This window comes from Camelus ferus, chromosome 35 (genome assembly GCF_009834535.1).
Source record: "Camelus ferus isolate YT-003-E chromosome 35, BCGSAC_Cfer_1.0, whole genome shotgun sequence".
NCBI lineage: Eukaryota > Metazoa > Chordata > Mammalia > Artiodactyla > Camelidae > Camelus > Camelus ferus.
Genome location: NC_045730.1, coordinates 27,414,138 through 27,427,981, shown reverse-complemented (window position 1 = coordinate 27,427,981; position 13,844 = coordinate 27,414,138). Strand labels below are relative to the sequence as shown.

General features: G+C 40.7%; 1 protein-coding gene across 7 annotated transcripts in view; it reads left to right on the top strand.

Moving 5' to 3' along the window:
• LOC116661562 overlaps window positions 1-13,844 on the top strand; it is a 173,349-nt gene that overhangs the window by 26,368 nt on the left and 133,137 nt on the right. The window contains exons 3-7 of one of the 7 annotated variants that reach the window (XR_004317499.1): window positions 7,335-7,520; window positions 8,278-8,488; window positions 8,852-9,125; window positions 9,411-9,470; window positions 10,004-10,228. The exons of 1 other annotated variant lie outside the window; for it this stretch is intronic. The gene's annotated coding sequence lies outside the window, so the exon portion shown is untranslated. Of the gene's footprint in view, window positions 1-7,209; window positions 7,521-8,277; window positions 8,489-8,851; window positions 9,126-9,410; window positions 9,471-9,850; window positions 10,229-13,844 lie in introns of those variants that run through there. 5 more of the 7 variants (XR_004317498.1, XR_004317500.1, XR_004317501.1 and 2 more) reach the window with 5 other exon arrangements.

The following is a 13,844-nucleotide window of genomic DNA, read 5'->3' as shown; positions in this document are numbered from 1 at the left end:
CTGACCACGTTGTGGCACTTCTACCCATGCAGACCTGCCTGGAGGATGTCCGCATTCCTCACTGATTTCTCCCAAAAGAAGGGTCCTCTACCACCCCCGGATGTGAGGCTGGGAGCTCTATGAGTAGGCCAGTCAGAGGCCAAGTCCACCAATCAGAAAACTATGAAGTATCTGGAAATGAGTTTAATAGAAGAAAAGGGCTTCCAGGTAGTCCGATGGGCTGTTCGAGTCCATTTGGAGATAAGCTGTCCACTGTCTGTGGTTGAGCTGCTTCTTTGCTGTTGAAAAGTCTGGAGTAGATGAAGGGATTTTAAAAAGCAGAAAGGTGTGATTTCAGGTGGTACATCCACACCGGGGAGAAGTGAGGGATGACCGCCTGTGTGAGGCATAGACCGAGTCTTACAAACTTAATAAAACAGCTTTAAAAGCTCTGCCATCTGAGTGCACTTCATAAGGGGTCCAGATCATCACTGGTCGTGCTGATAGGGCAAATTATTGATGATGGCAGAAAGGACACGAAGGCATCAAAAGGTCTCAGTCATGTTCCCTGTTTAAAGGATGTGGCATAGTGTAATATATTTGAGCTGGTTATTCACTGAACAATTTTTAGTGTTTTCTGGGACTCCCCAGTCCCCCAAGGTTCCATGCAGCTGGGTGTCCCCTCAGTGCAGCACTTGCCCTGGGCTGACGTGGTGTCACGGGGAGCAGGACGGTCAGCGTCCCCAGCTCCTCCGAGCTCCGTCTCATCCGCAGTGCCGGGTTGCTCATCCTTGTCTACTTAGTAGGGTTGCTGAGAATCACACGTGATGGTTATCGGGTGTGATTTGTGGTTGTCTCTGTGATTGGCATATAGTCAATATTTGATAGAAACACTTGTTTTTTTATTATAATTGTGGATCCTAGATTACGGTCGTTTATAGTCTACATTTTTTATAACTTTATTCTTATATTTAAATATGCACTTGTTTTTATTTATTTTTTTGGAAGTACTGGGGACTTAAGCCAGGATATTGTGCATGCTAAGAAAGTGCTCTACAACTGAGTAATACCCACGCTCCTTCTCTACACTTAAAAATCAATATTGCAATACACAAAATAGCTCTTAAACACCATCATGGGACCTAGTCTCTGTATACGCTATTGAACATGTATGCTTTTTCAATAAGAATAAATGGTGTTGGGACAAACTTTTCTGAATCTGTTAATGTGCTTAAAAACGATCATAGCTAGTGATAAACACGAGACTTGGATCCAGTACTTCTTAGGGTCTGTTTTGCCATCATTGGAAATTACATTCTACAGAGAAGGCTAATTGGGTCTCTTTGATATTTGGATGGTTTACCAGGTGATCAAGGCTTTCAAAAGCTGACAGTTTTGTATATTAAATTAACTACTAAGTTATCTTCTAGAAGTTGGAAGTCCTAAGCTTGTGAAGTGCCCAGTAATTCAGGGGGTATGTGTCTGTGTCTGTGTGAACGTTTGTGTGTGTGATTTCAGGAAGGCAGACATAAGTTCCATATAGGCTTCTGATACCTTTCTCCTCCAGTTCAAGGTGTAGGCATATATTTACACAAATAAATTGATATTCTTTTGTCATTTGGCATATTGGTGGGAATTAGAGGTTCTCGTACTTGTTTCAGAAGGGTTGGGGGGCATGAGCTTAGAAAACGGGAGGAGAAAGAGGCCGGGAGGCACTTCACACTCTGTGCAGGGTATGAGAAACAGTCGCTTTTCTTTTCTCTTTTCTTCTAAAGCAAACTGGGTCTGAATTGTAACATACTATTACTCAGAATTGCTTTTCTAATCAGATACAAGTGCCTCAGATTTTTCAAGGCAACATGAATGATGAAATGTGTTTTAGCAGTTATCTTTAAAAGTAGTTTTATTTTTCAAGTAAAAGGCTATCGCCTGTTCTTCCTTCCAGCGGTAGAAGAAGTTCTCATTGATCAATGTATATGATTTATGTGCTGGGTTTCTTTGGGTTTTGTTTTTTTTTTTTAAGTGCTTGTTTCATTGTGGTGTGAATGAATGTTTAAAATTTCTGGATTTTGATCTTTAGAACATGCTGATTTATCAGAATTGTTAAAAACTTGATTGTTCTTTGGTCCTTGTTTGGTGGGGCACCCTATTGACTTCTGTTGTCTATTAAAGAGGGAAATTCTTCCTGTAGCCTGCAGATCATTAAGTGAATGGTTTGCAGTGTGCCTTTACAATTCTTTGAGTGCATTGAGCGTGTTTGTCCAGTGACTTTTGCATTGACTCATAGTAATGACTTTGCATTGATTCTGTGGCTTTTGCTCCTCTCCACAAGAATTTGAATTCTCTGTTGCATTTTGTGTACATGTTCTTAACAGGGAAAGAAATTTTGCATTTTCTTCAGAGGTGGGTTTTCCTATCCCCTCTGAATGCCTTCTGTAATTGATACAAAAAAATCTGTTATTGCAGTGCTTAATTACTTCATAAACTATTTTTTAGCTTAATCAGAAATAATGACAAAGTGTGATAATAAAAAATACGAAAACCTTCCTTCCTTTGAAGAACAGAAATCAGGTGGTCAGGCTCACGCATGCTTTGTGCCTGACACTTTTAATCTCATGTCATTGTGTTTCATGATTCGGAGATGGAGTTGCTTCAGGTTTATAGATTTTTGTTTTAACATTTGTGTTGAATTCTTTCTCCAGGCTGATGTTTCCTGTTCGGTTTGTTGAAAGTGTAGAAGGGAAACAAATGCTTTGTTTTGTTTTCAGGAGGCCTGAGTTGCTGATGAGAAAAGAGTTGAGGGTGGGCTGAGGAACAGAGTGACACTCCCTCTCCTCCTGGCTGAAACTGATGAACAATGAAATCAATTAAGTGTATCAGTATTTGACCAATAGAATTCAGCGAGCCCAAACTGGCAAGTTATGCCCAATGGAAAGTACTGAATTCACCTGCAGAATTAGGTGCTTTGCCAATTAGAATCAGCTTAGAGCAATCAGAAAAATTAGTTCATATGATGAGATATAAAAGAATGTAATATCTTCTATTTCTGAAACTTTTCTTTGTTAAGTTGTGTAGAGCTAAAATTAAGTTTCAAGCGCCAGGAGTTAAGAGTCTGGGTGGTTCTGTGGGATCGTTATTCAGGGATGTGTCTAGATCCTGCTAGAGTGTCTGAAGGTGGCAGGAAAAGACCCAGGGCTAGGATTTGTTATCCTAGGGTGTCCTCCATAATGGTTCCATAATGGTTACATGTGGGAGCCCAAGATTAGGTTAACAAATTGTAACAGACCCCAGCCGCCTGTCAATGTTCAGAAGAAAAAAATATGCTTAGTAACTGCTTTGCAAGCAGGAGCCTGTGCATTCTCACTCCTGTCTCCTTGCCTTAAACAGCAGAGACAATGCTTTGCTTGCATAGTTGAGGTTTTAGATAGCACTCTGCTCATTGGAGAGCAAAGACCCAGGCCCTCAGCTATAAACGTTGGGCTTGTGTGTGGTTAGATAGTCTATTATCCCCAAAACAAGGACCTGGCTGGTCTGGTGGTCTGCTTTGTAATTAACATATCTACAGAATGTATCTTGTTCCCCTCACCCCATGACTTCCCTAAAGAAAAACTAAGCCTTTTTACTCATTGTGGATTCTACAATCTCTGTTTCATCCCGTCTTTCCCCAAGTTCCTGCTTACTATCACACAACTGTTAATGACTTTTTCCTTTGAGTATACACAATAAATATGGGAGCATTTGAGAGGCTCGTGGAGTTGGCTCCCTACTCCCTCTCGCTTTCTTGACTTTTTCCACAGAGTCTTTAGTAATCATTCCGTGTCGTTAAGGCTTCTGCCAGCCAGAACCCACAGTTCCAGGTGAGAAGAATGCAGGCTTTATCTCTCCTACCCGAGGGAGAGAGAGAGGGGAATTGAGATCTGCTCCCCCGTGGTCCCTTCCTTCCCCAGAGCCACTCCAGTTCAACTGCAACCTTCTGGCCTCTGCTCACAGGGCCTCTGTCCCAGGACTGACTGCAGCCATTTTTTCCCTTGTCAACATTTCCTGTGCCTTTCAGAAGTTGGTCTCTTCTCTGCAATTCAACCCTGGCAGATGTGATGGTGGTCAGCGTGCTGGTGGGCAGTCACCTGGGGACTCCCAGGAGCCATGCTGATTCTCCTGAGTCTCTCATTCGGGGTTACAGAACTGTCGAGCACCGGAGGAAGCCCATTCACGTGAGGGCAGCGCAGCATTGCAATCACTTTCATTTTATTTTGAAATTTCAGTGGAGAAATTATTTGTAGCAAACTGTTCCAGTTTTTGGCTGACTGCTTTCCTCACCACCATTTCCTTGTTGGCTCTGGTTCTTGTTTTAAGAACCAGGTTTCTTCTCTGGTCATTTGTAGCAGCTGGGCTTGCCGAATCCTTGATCTTCATTTGAAGCAGAATGCTTCCTCGTGATGTCAAACTGATTTTCCTATTTCTGAATATTTCGTGTACACTCAGCACCTGATTCAAGTGAAATGCTCTTGTCCAATTTCGGCTAACTCACATTTGCTGATCTCCTGCTTTCATGCTGAGGGCAGGTTCTTCTTCCTATAATAAAAGTCAGCAATTTGCATTTACTATGGGAAGGTACTGGCCCGAGGTACTTTTGTTCTTAACGGTTTTAATACAATTCACACATTAAAATGTACAGCGGTTTTTACTCTAGGCCCAGAATTGTACATCACAGTCAATCTTAGAACATTTTCATCCCCCCAACAGGAAGCCCCGTATGCATAAGCAGTCATTCCCATTTTCCCCATCCTCCCACAGCCCTGGCAGCCACTCTTCTCACTCTGTGGATTTGTCTGTGCTGGACATTTCATGTAAATTGAGTCATTTCATGTAAATAGAACCGTCTATTGTGACTGACTTCTTTCACACTGAGTAACGTTTTCAATGTTTGTCCATCTTGTGGCCTGGGTCAGTACTCTATGCTTTGCTATTGTTGAATAATATTCCACTGTATGGCTGGGCCCCTCTGTTTACCATTCATCAGGTGATAGGCATTTTGGTTGTTTCTTCTTTTTGGCTGTGATGAATAATGGCACCGTGAACATTCCTGTAGGAGTTTTTATGTGGACATTTGTTTTCAGTTCTCTTAGGTGTGTGCCCACAGAGCAGAATTGATGGGTCATTCAGAAACCAAATGTTCAACTCTCTGAGGTCCTGCCAGGCTGTTTTCCAAAGTAGCCACGCAGCTGTTACATCCTCACCAGCAAGGGCTGCTATCTCTGATTCCTGTGTGTCCTCATTAGTTCTTGTTATTCTTTTTTTAATTATAACCTATGTAGTGAGTGTGAAGCGGTTTCTCCTAGTGGTTTTGACATGATTTCCCTTACAGCTAATGATTTTGAACATCGTTTCATTGTGCTTATTGGCCATTTGTATATTTTCCTTGAAAAATACCAGTTTCGGATCCTTTATTCATTTTTTAATTTAGTTGTCTTTTTTGTTGAATTGTAGGAGCTCTTTTTTATTTGGAGATACAAATTCCTAATCAGATAAATTATTTGAAAATATTTTCTCCTGAGTGTTGTTTTTTTCACTTTCTGGATGGTGTCCTTTGAAGCAAAGTTTTAAATTTGATGAACTCAAATTTATCTCTGTTTTCTTTTTTCCTTGTGCTTTTGGGGCAATATTTAAAATCTGAGGTATTTTATTTAAAATTTACATATAAAATATCTTAATTCTTAGGACCGTCCTAGGAGACGGGTGCTGTTGTTGTCCCCAGTCTATGGATAGGAGGCTGAGATGCAGAAAATTTCACTGACTTATGAGTGTCAAAGCTACCCAGTGCTGTGGGAGTTCAGACCCTCATGTTTGTCCCCAGCATCTGTGCTCTTCACCACCATGCTCCACTCCTTCCTGGAATCGTTAATGAAAAAGTCTTTCATTTCTTTATTTCTTGTTGGTTTGTTTTCTCATTGGGGACCTCATCTCCTCATTTTCCTTGCAGGGATCAGTGTAGGTTTATTTTAGGTCTCATGTAGTCAGAAGCATTGCTATCTGTTAACTTATTACTCACTCTCCAGTGATGATTGTTGCTAGTTGACCTAATCAAGTCATGCTTAATTCTTTGCTGCTCATGACACTAAAAACAGAGTCATGACTTACAGAATGCTCAAAGAAGAAAGTACTTGATTGATATTATTTTGCTAACCAATCAAAATAATCAAATAAAAACCCCGGTGTTGACACAGATTATAAGCCCTCCAGAATAGGGCCGCTGTCTTCCTTGTGTTTCATTTGTTTAGTCACAGCGTCTGGATAGAGCCTTGCTGTCCAGCAGTTTTGTTAGGATTCGGTGCTCGTGAATCATTGTAAGGACAGAATTTTGACAACAGACTGTGTTGTTCATTTCACGAGGGAAGAGATAATATAGAAATACTGCTCAGATCTATTTTAAAATTAAGCTTGGAATTTTGAGAAGAGTTCAAGAAACCATACAAAGATTTTTTTTTCACTAATTTTAGATCTATCTTAGACACATTATGGTTACATAGCAGAGTAACTTATCAACTAGATTTGACAAGAGGAGTGTATTATTGATTATTTGTTTTAGTTGAAATATTCTACCTGGGATAAAGTAATCAGTGCCCATAAATGAACAAATATGTTTGTATTTCTATGCAACATGGGAGCAGACTTCATATGTTTCTATATAATATATATGACTGTGTGTTTTAATCTGTCTGTCAGTGTTTTTATAGCTTTTCAGCAATGTTGTAACTTTAGAATTCTTCTAAGAAAATCACCCCCAAATTACTAGCGCAGCTTTTACTGTGTATCCTGTCTTATGCATGGGATTCCACTGTCCCCTCAATGAGGAATGTCCTCTCCTATTGAGTTAGTAGCAGAGTTAAAGGAACTGTGATTTCTAGGCCTTTGCTCTCCATGTGTTTGCAGTTGGCTGTCAATCACGATTTTCCCTTTCTTGGGTTTTCATTGTTAAATTAGAAATTTTGAAAACAACTATTTATATTTTGCATCGGTCTCCCTAGAAACTTGATGTGTTTGTGCTTTTCAGTTTTCAACTTATGAAAAATGTAAATGCACTCTTGTTTTTAAGTAGTCCTTTTTCACTAGATATTTGTTTACCTCTTTATAGTTAAAATATTTTTTCCCAATGAATGAATCGGTGTGCATGTTTTAAAAGATACCTTACTTTTTATTTTTCTTATTGTAACAGTTATATTCATTGTAGAGAATTTAGAAAATAAGGATAAACACAGTAATAACTTAACAATGGCCTCTAATCTCACCTGGACATACAGTTGTAAGGTTTGAAATTGAGAATTACAAGTCCTCTCACGTTGTTCTTCTTTTTCAAGTACGTTTTGGTTACTGAGACCCTCGAATTCCCATATGAACTGTAGCAGCAGCTAGTCAGTTTCTGTAGCGGAGCCCGCTGGGATTTTGATCGAGACCACGTTGAATATACGGATCGCTCTGGGGAGCCCTGTCATTCCAAGAGCACTGTCTTCTGATCCAGGAATGTGCGTGTTGTGTCTGTCCAGGTATTTAGGTCTTTAATGTTTTTTCAACAATGCTTTGAGTTTACAGAGTATTATTTTTCTTTTTTCGTTTGCCTTTATATTGAGTACAAGTGTGCCAGGTACCGGGATAAGAAGTGTATTTGAGCCCCGCCACTTGCTGCCACCATGGTCGCTGCGCTCTTGCTTCACCCTCTGTACAGTTTGCACAAAATAGGACCTCAGTAATTCTCTCTTGAATGAATGATTATATGATTGTTGGATGATGCTTTAGAGTCCTTGTGATGATTTTTTTCCCCCAGCCTTTCCCCACTTCTTAACTATGCCCTTTCTCTTCCTAAACTCCAGCCTGGGTTTCAGCCTGCCTGTGGCATTGATTTCTCCTGTCTGTAGACTCTTCCTTTCACTGGCTCACGATAATGTTACATGTGGGCTGTGGAAACTTGCTAAATGACAAGAAAGAGCAAATCCATTGCATGCTAGTATTTTTAGACTGTGGTATTTTTTATCGATTGAAATTAAATCAGGCTGACCCCCTGAGCCCTCCCGTGAGCTCTTTTCGCCTTCGTACAGGTGATACTGCTCTCGCTGCTGCATGTGCCCTGCCCCCAGCCTTGGTTTTGGAGTTGAGTAAGTCACCATCAGTGGAGCCCACTCTTTAAAAGATGAAGAGAACATTTGCTCCTTCTCCCTGGGTGGGGACTTGGATGAGATGAGGTACCAGATAAAGAATGGAGCCCCACCTCATTCTGACCCTCGCTCTTTCCGTTCCTTTCTCCAGGGGAAAAGAGTACAATTCAACAGTATAAAGATTGATTGTGAGCTAATGAGATAGACAAGACAACCGATCATTTATTAAATATCCTTTCATGCCAGAAACAAATGTATTATACACACAGAAATCACACAAGCACGGTAGTACCGTGGTTACAAACGTGGGTCCGAGATCGAGTCCTGCTCTGGAGTGACCAGTCCTGTGAGATGGAGAACTGGTAGGTCGGCTTAGCTTCTCCCGGACTTGTTTTCTATCCTGCAGAGACGGGGCTCGCTAGGCGTCCCTCCCCCGTAGAGGTGCTGTGGGGTGTAAATGAAGCGCGTGGGCAGCCCGAGCACAGCTGCTCATTCCTCGTAAGTGCAGGATAGCATAGCTTTTGCGGTGACGGCTTTATGACCGTCCCGTGTAGACTCTTAGTGCTCCGAAGGGATGCCTTGTGGTTTGGAGATGGGATTCTCACTTCTGTAAATACCCAAGGATTGTGTTATTGGGCCCTGCTGATTTGAATCTATTCTTTAGAAAGTACATATTGTAGATATAGTTTTTCAAGCACGCGTGCTTTTTTTCTTTTATTATTTAGAGTTCCACCCTCTCATCTCTTGGTGTGACTTTTCATGGAATCCAGGAAACAGTCCTAAGCTACCTGCCTCTTCACACTTCTCCGTGGTGGTTTTCCTCCCTGACTGGAAGAGGGTTTTGCATAGGAAATTTACTTTGTTCCCCTTTTCTTAGAGTCTGTCTGTCTGCCCATCTCTCACCTGTCCATCTGTCCATTTCTCTACCCACTCATTCTTCTGAATTGTTCCAAGAAGCACTTCAGGCAGCTTACAGAAGAACAGATACCAAATAAACAGGTTAGAAAATGGGGCCAAGTTCAAACTGTGAGGCTAGGAGGCGAGCCTGTGTGAGGGTTGCAGCCGTGAGACACACAGCCTCTGCCCTGTGACTTATAAGATCGACAGCAAGAGTGTACCTGAGGCTCCCAGCAGACACAGGGTAACAGGGTTTGTGGGAGATGCTCACTGGCTGTGAAATAAATAAGTGGCTCAGGAGAAGCCCAGCCTTTCCAGCTACTAAGGCTTAGGAGAATATTTTGAGTGTCTTCCAAAATCAAGGTATTGCATCTTTTCTTTTGTCAGAGTTCTACAGTATAGTTGGTTACATTCTATACCTGGAAATTTCTCCAAACTCCTTACCAAGTGAGTGCCCATTGCTCGGGAATGGGGTGGTTCTGCTCATTGACGGGGGTTGGCCAGAAACCGAAAATGACAGCTTCAAAGGAGCCTGGGATTTGTCAGTTATGTTTTGTCAGTGCTGTAGATTTCAGGAAAATGCTTTCACACTTTCTCTCCATCTGAGGCAGCAGCGTGCTCTCTTAGCAGCATCAGGAGCTCAGAGCCACGGGATGTTGGGGGCTGACTGCACTGCCGTCAAGACAGCCAAGCTAGTCACTGCAGGCGTGGTCCTTTCACGTAGTGCATTTCATGTTCTTTAGTAGAAGGTTTCAACAGGGAGTTAATTAACTGAGTTAACATTTAATAAATATGATGCTTTGTTGAAAAGACAGTTATAGGCAGAATATAAGTTCTGAAGGCTTTAAAAAAGGTTTCATTACTGAAATTTCAGTAGGGAAGATACACAGTTTATCTTATTTATGCCTCTCTTTTAAAGTAACAAAGAAACAAGACAGAAAAGGCAGAGGATGATTTCTGTTATTCCTCTCGGCTTGCAGGTGCCCTCACATCCAGTGGCATCCATCCAGACACCAACACTGACACTGGCCATGCTCAGAACTGCCTCAGCCCTGAAGACACAAGTGACAAATAGAAGGGGGCCACGCCCTGTTACAGCAGGTGCTCTCACTTTGTGGGTCCTTATGTAACTGCGCGGTGTTAATCAGGATCGCCCGTTCTACATTGTGTGGCGCTGCTGCCGTGTCTCCTAGTTATTTGTTTCTGTAAGTACTCGTGTATTATTCTCCAATGTGTGGTACTACACATCTAAAAATGCTTTTTTCAGATGAAAAATAATGTATATTTAATATAATAAGTCTGAAAAAAGGGACAAAAGAGGCTATCCAGGTCCCACTACTCAGAAATAATAATTAACACTTTAACATCTACTTGTCTGTTCCTTTTCATCAGTGTGTATCAGCTCTGTCATAAAAACCAGTGAGCACTCTGTGCCTGTTTACTGTGTGGAGACCTCCATTTTCCATTCGGCTTATTACATGTTTTTCTACAATATTCTATCTCCCCTGGCATGATTTTAATGACCAGTATAGCATTCTGTCTTGTGGAGGCATCGTCCATTTTACTTCGGACTTAAATAAACTTTTAAGTTCCAAGTATACTTAACTGAAATACTGAAAAGAGAACTGTGGTGGTACCGAAAGGCCCCTAACTCCCTTCCCCTTATTTCCTGAGTGTAAAAGCTGTTGCCAATGTGGTGTATATATTTCATGACCTTTATGCCTATGACATATATATATACCCATACATACATACATACATACTATATGAGAAATCTATGTATATGTGTGTGTATATATGCTTTATTGAAAAATAAGGCCATACTATATGTTTTCTGCAGCTCGCTTTATTCACTCAGGGGTATATCATAGACGTCCTCCCACTCCAGACTCACCCGGTCCTTTCAGATAGAGTGGAGGGGTCTCCTGATGTGCAGGTGTGGTCTCTTGTGCAAGGACACCTTTGGTGGGAGAGTGCTGTGGACAAGGCCCTGGGCCACGGGGAAACGCCGGCCCCCTCAGTGCCCACAGCTCGCCGTGATTTACCGCATCATTGTCTTGATGGTGGACACTTAAGTTTTCTCCATTTTCCACTGTCAGAAAGGATGTTTGACTGGCATCTTCTTTAACAGACATTCCTGTGATCTTGTATGAGCATGCCTTTAGTTAAGTCTTCTGGAAATTTAGTCCCTGGATGTGACATTTACATTCATCACAGGCTACTTTCAAGTGACTAGAAATTCCTTCTCCAGTGTGGAATGAAAAATGTAGAATTACTTATGTAACCAATTCTCTATCGCTGGATATGATTTCACTTCAGCTTTTCTTCCCACCAGTTTAAACAGTTAAATGCCCTGATGAGTGTCTTTTTGAACTGATTTTTTTTCTAAACGAAACGATTCCTAGAAGTGAAGTTGAGTCAGTGTGTACACACGTTTTTCAGAGATTACATATCCATTGACATGTCATCCTCCAAAAAGGTCACTCACAGTTTGTTCTCCCACAGATGGACACTAGCTAGAATATCTCTTAAAAATATTTGCCAATGTGATGAGCAAAAGTGCTTTTTCATTGTTTTAGTTTACATTTGATGACCAGTGAGGTATTGAGCATTTTTCACTCATTAGCCATCTGACTTTTTAAAAGTAAATGATCCCTTTTGTCCTTTGCACACATTTAAGTGATGGAGCTTCTTGTTGCTTTGTGACAGCTCTTTTTATGTTATGAACATTAACCCCTTGTCTTCATCAACATGTATCACAGAGCTGTTTCTTGTCATTTCTTGCCTTTCATTTTGTTCAGTAGGTTTATTTTTGTTGTGGCCCAAAATATCCTTAAGATAGTAAATGTCTTCCTTTTGGGTTTTATCTTTGGTATTATTCTTAGAAATACTTTCTTATAATGGTATAAATCTCTTCTGTAGGTTTTTTTAATCTCTAAGATGGAGATGATAATAGTACTTGTTATAGTGAGGGGAAGTTGAATTAATATGAGCAAAGAGTTGTATTTGCTGTTATTAGTACTTTTTAATATTTATATCACTATCTGTAATTTTTCTTGTGGTCATTATGACAGGAATAGAATTTGTTCTTTCCAGGTGATTCTCTGATTGTCCCAGGACAATTATTGAATTCATACTTTGCTCTTTGATTTGAAATCCCACATGTACAAAATACTTATGTACACTAGAGTCTCTTTTTGAGCTCATGGTTTATTTCTGTCAATCTTACTTTCTTACTCCAGTGCTATATCTTACATATTGTAAGAATTTATTTAATATCTGACAGTGTGATTTTTTTTTGATTCTTTTCTTCCATCCCAAATTTTCTTGGCTAGTATTATGACTTTATTATTCCTGAAGAATTCTAAAATATTTTGTTCAAGTTAAAAAAAAATCAGATAAGAGTTTTCATGGGATTTTTTAGTAAGTTTTGAATTATTTTTAGGAGAACTTACATCTTTACAAAACTGCTTTCCTCCATGCAATATGTTGATGTCTCTACATTCACACCTCTTACTTTACCCCTCAGTACAGTCCTGTAGTTTTCTCCATGTAGAACATGGGCATTATTTTTGAGTTTATTCCAGATTATTGTTGATGTTTTTGTTAATTTTGTAAGTGAGAATTTTTTGCTATTATATTTTTTAACTGTTTAAACTGACACCTAGGAAGGCAGATTCGGTTTGTAAATACTCACTTTGTAACTTGTCATTTAAAATTGTAAGTATTAAGTACTTGTTCCAGAATCCTTTCTTTTCTGTTTTTAAAAATTTGTTTCCAATATTATCAAAATGGTCATAGCTAAGTAGTATAGGTGGGGAGACAGATGGAGAGAGGTAGTGTGGCTCATGTACAAACTGTGAGCACTTTCATGGCTGCCTTTAGGCTGGAGAAGCCGCAGAAGAGCCCAGGTTAGACCAGGGGTGGCTTTGTATGCACTTGAAAGCCAGCTTTCCTGCCTTTATGGTGAAGCCTGTTGGGCGTGGCAGGTAGATGATCAAGGTCTGATGGAGGTCATTGGCTGCACAGAGCGCTGTGTCTGTGAGAACTGGAGACCATCGCCATGGGAAATGCTTGGTGCCAGGAACACTGCAGGGGAGCTGGGGAGCCTGTGTGTTAAGGATTTTCCAGCCCTGGGAGTGGGAAGATCAGACTCTGCATTCAGATCTGAGTTTGAATTCATCCTCTCTTGTTTACTGGTCCTCTGACTTTTGTCAAGTTATATACCCTCTTTGAACTCCTGTTTTCTTGTCTCTCAAAATAGGAGAATTACGGCCTGCTGCTAGAGTGTTTGATCAGGGTAAATGATTTGTGTCTATAAGATGCCACGTACAGTCACTAGCTCAGTGAGAAATGGGCTGTCGCCCCTTCTTCTGCATCTCAGTGCTTGACAAGACATGGGGGAAAGCCAGTCCCTAATTTTTGTGTGATGCAAGTAGGAACAAAAGTAATTTCTTGCCTTTCCCTAGCAGTATTCTTACTCCTTTGCTTCATTTACTTCTTTCCTCCTTTCCTTTCCCCTTTCCCCTCCGCCACCAAAAGAGCCTGAGACTCCCTCAGAACACTAGATTCAAATTACTTTAAAGGTTGTCTCATCCTCATGAAATGACAGTAACATAAAAAAATCTGTACACATCCCAGACTTGATTGTACTTGATTTACACACACACAAGCACACACACACACGAAATCAGTCTACCTCCCAGTTGTGGAGGGAGAAGGACCACTTTTTCTGTGTTTTCATTCATTGAGCGTGAGAGCAAACTCTCTTACGCAGATTTTCACCTGGCTTCGTGCATGGTGTTTTTAATTGAATTTCTG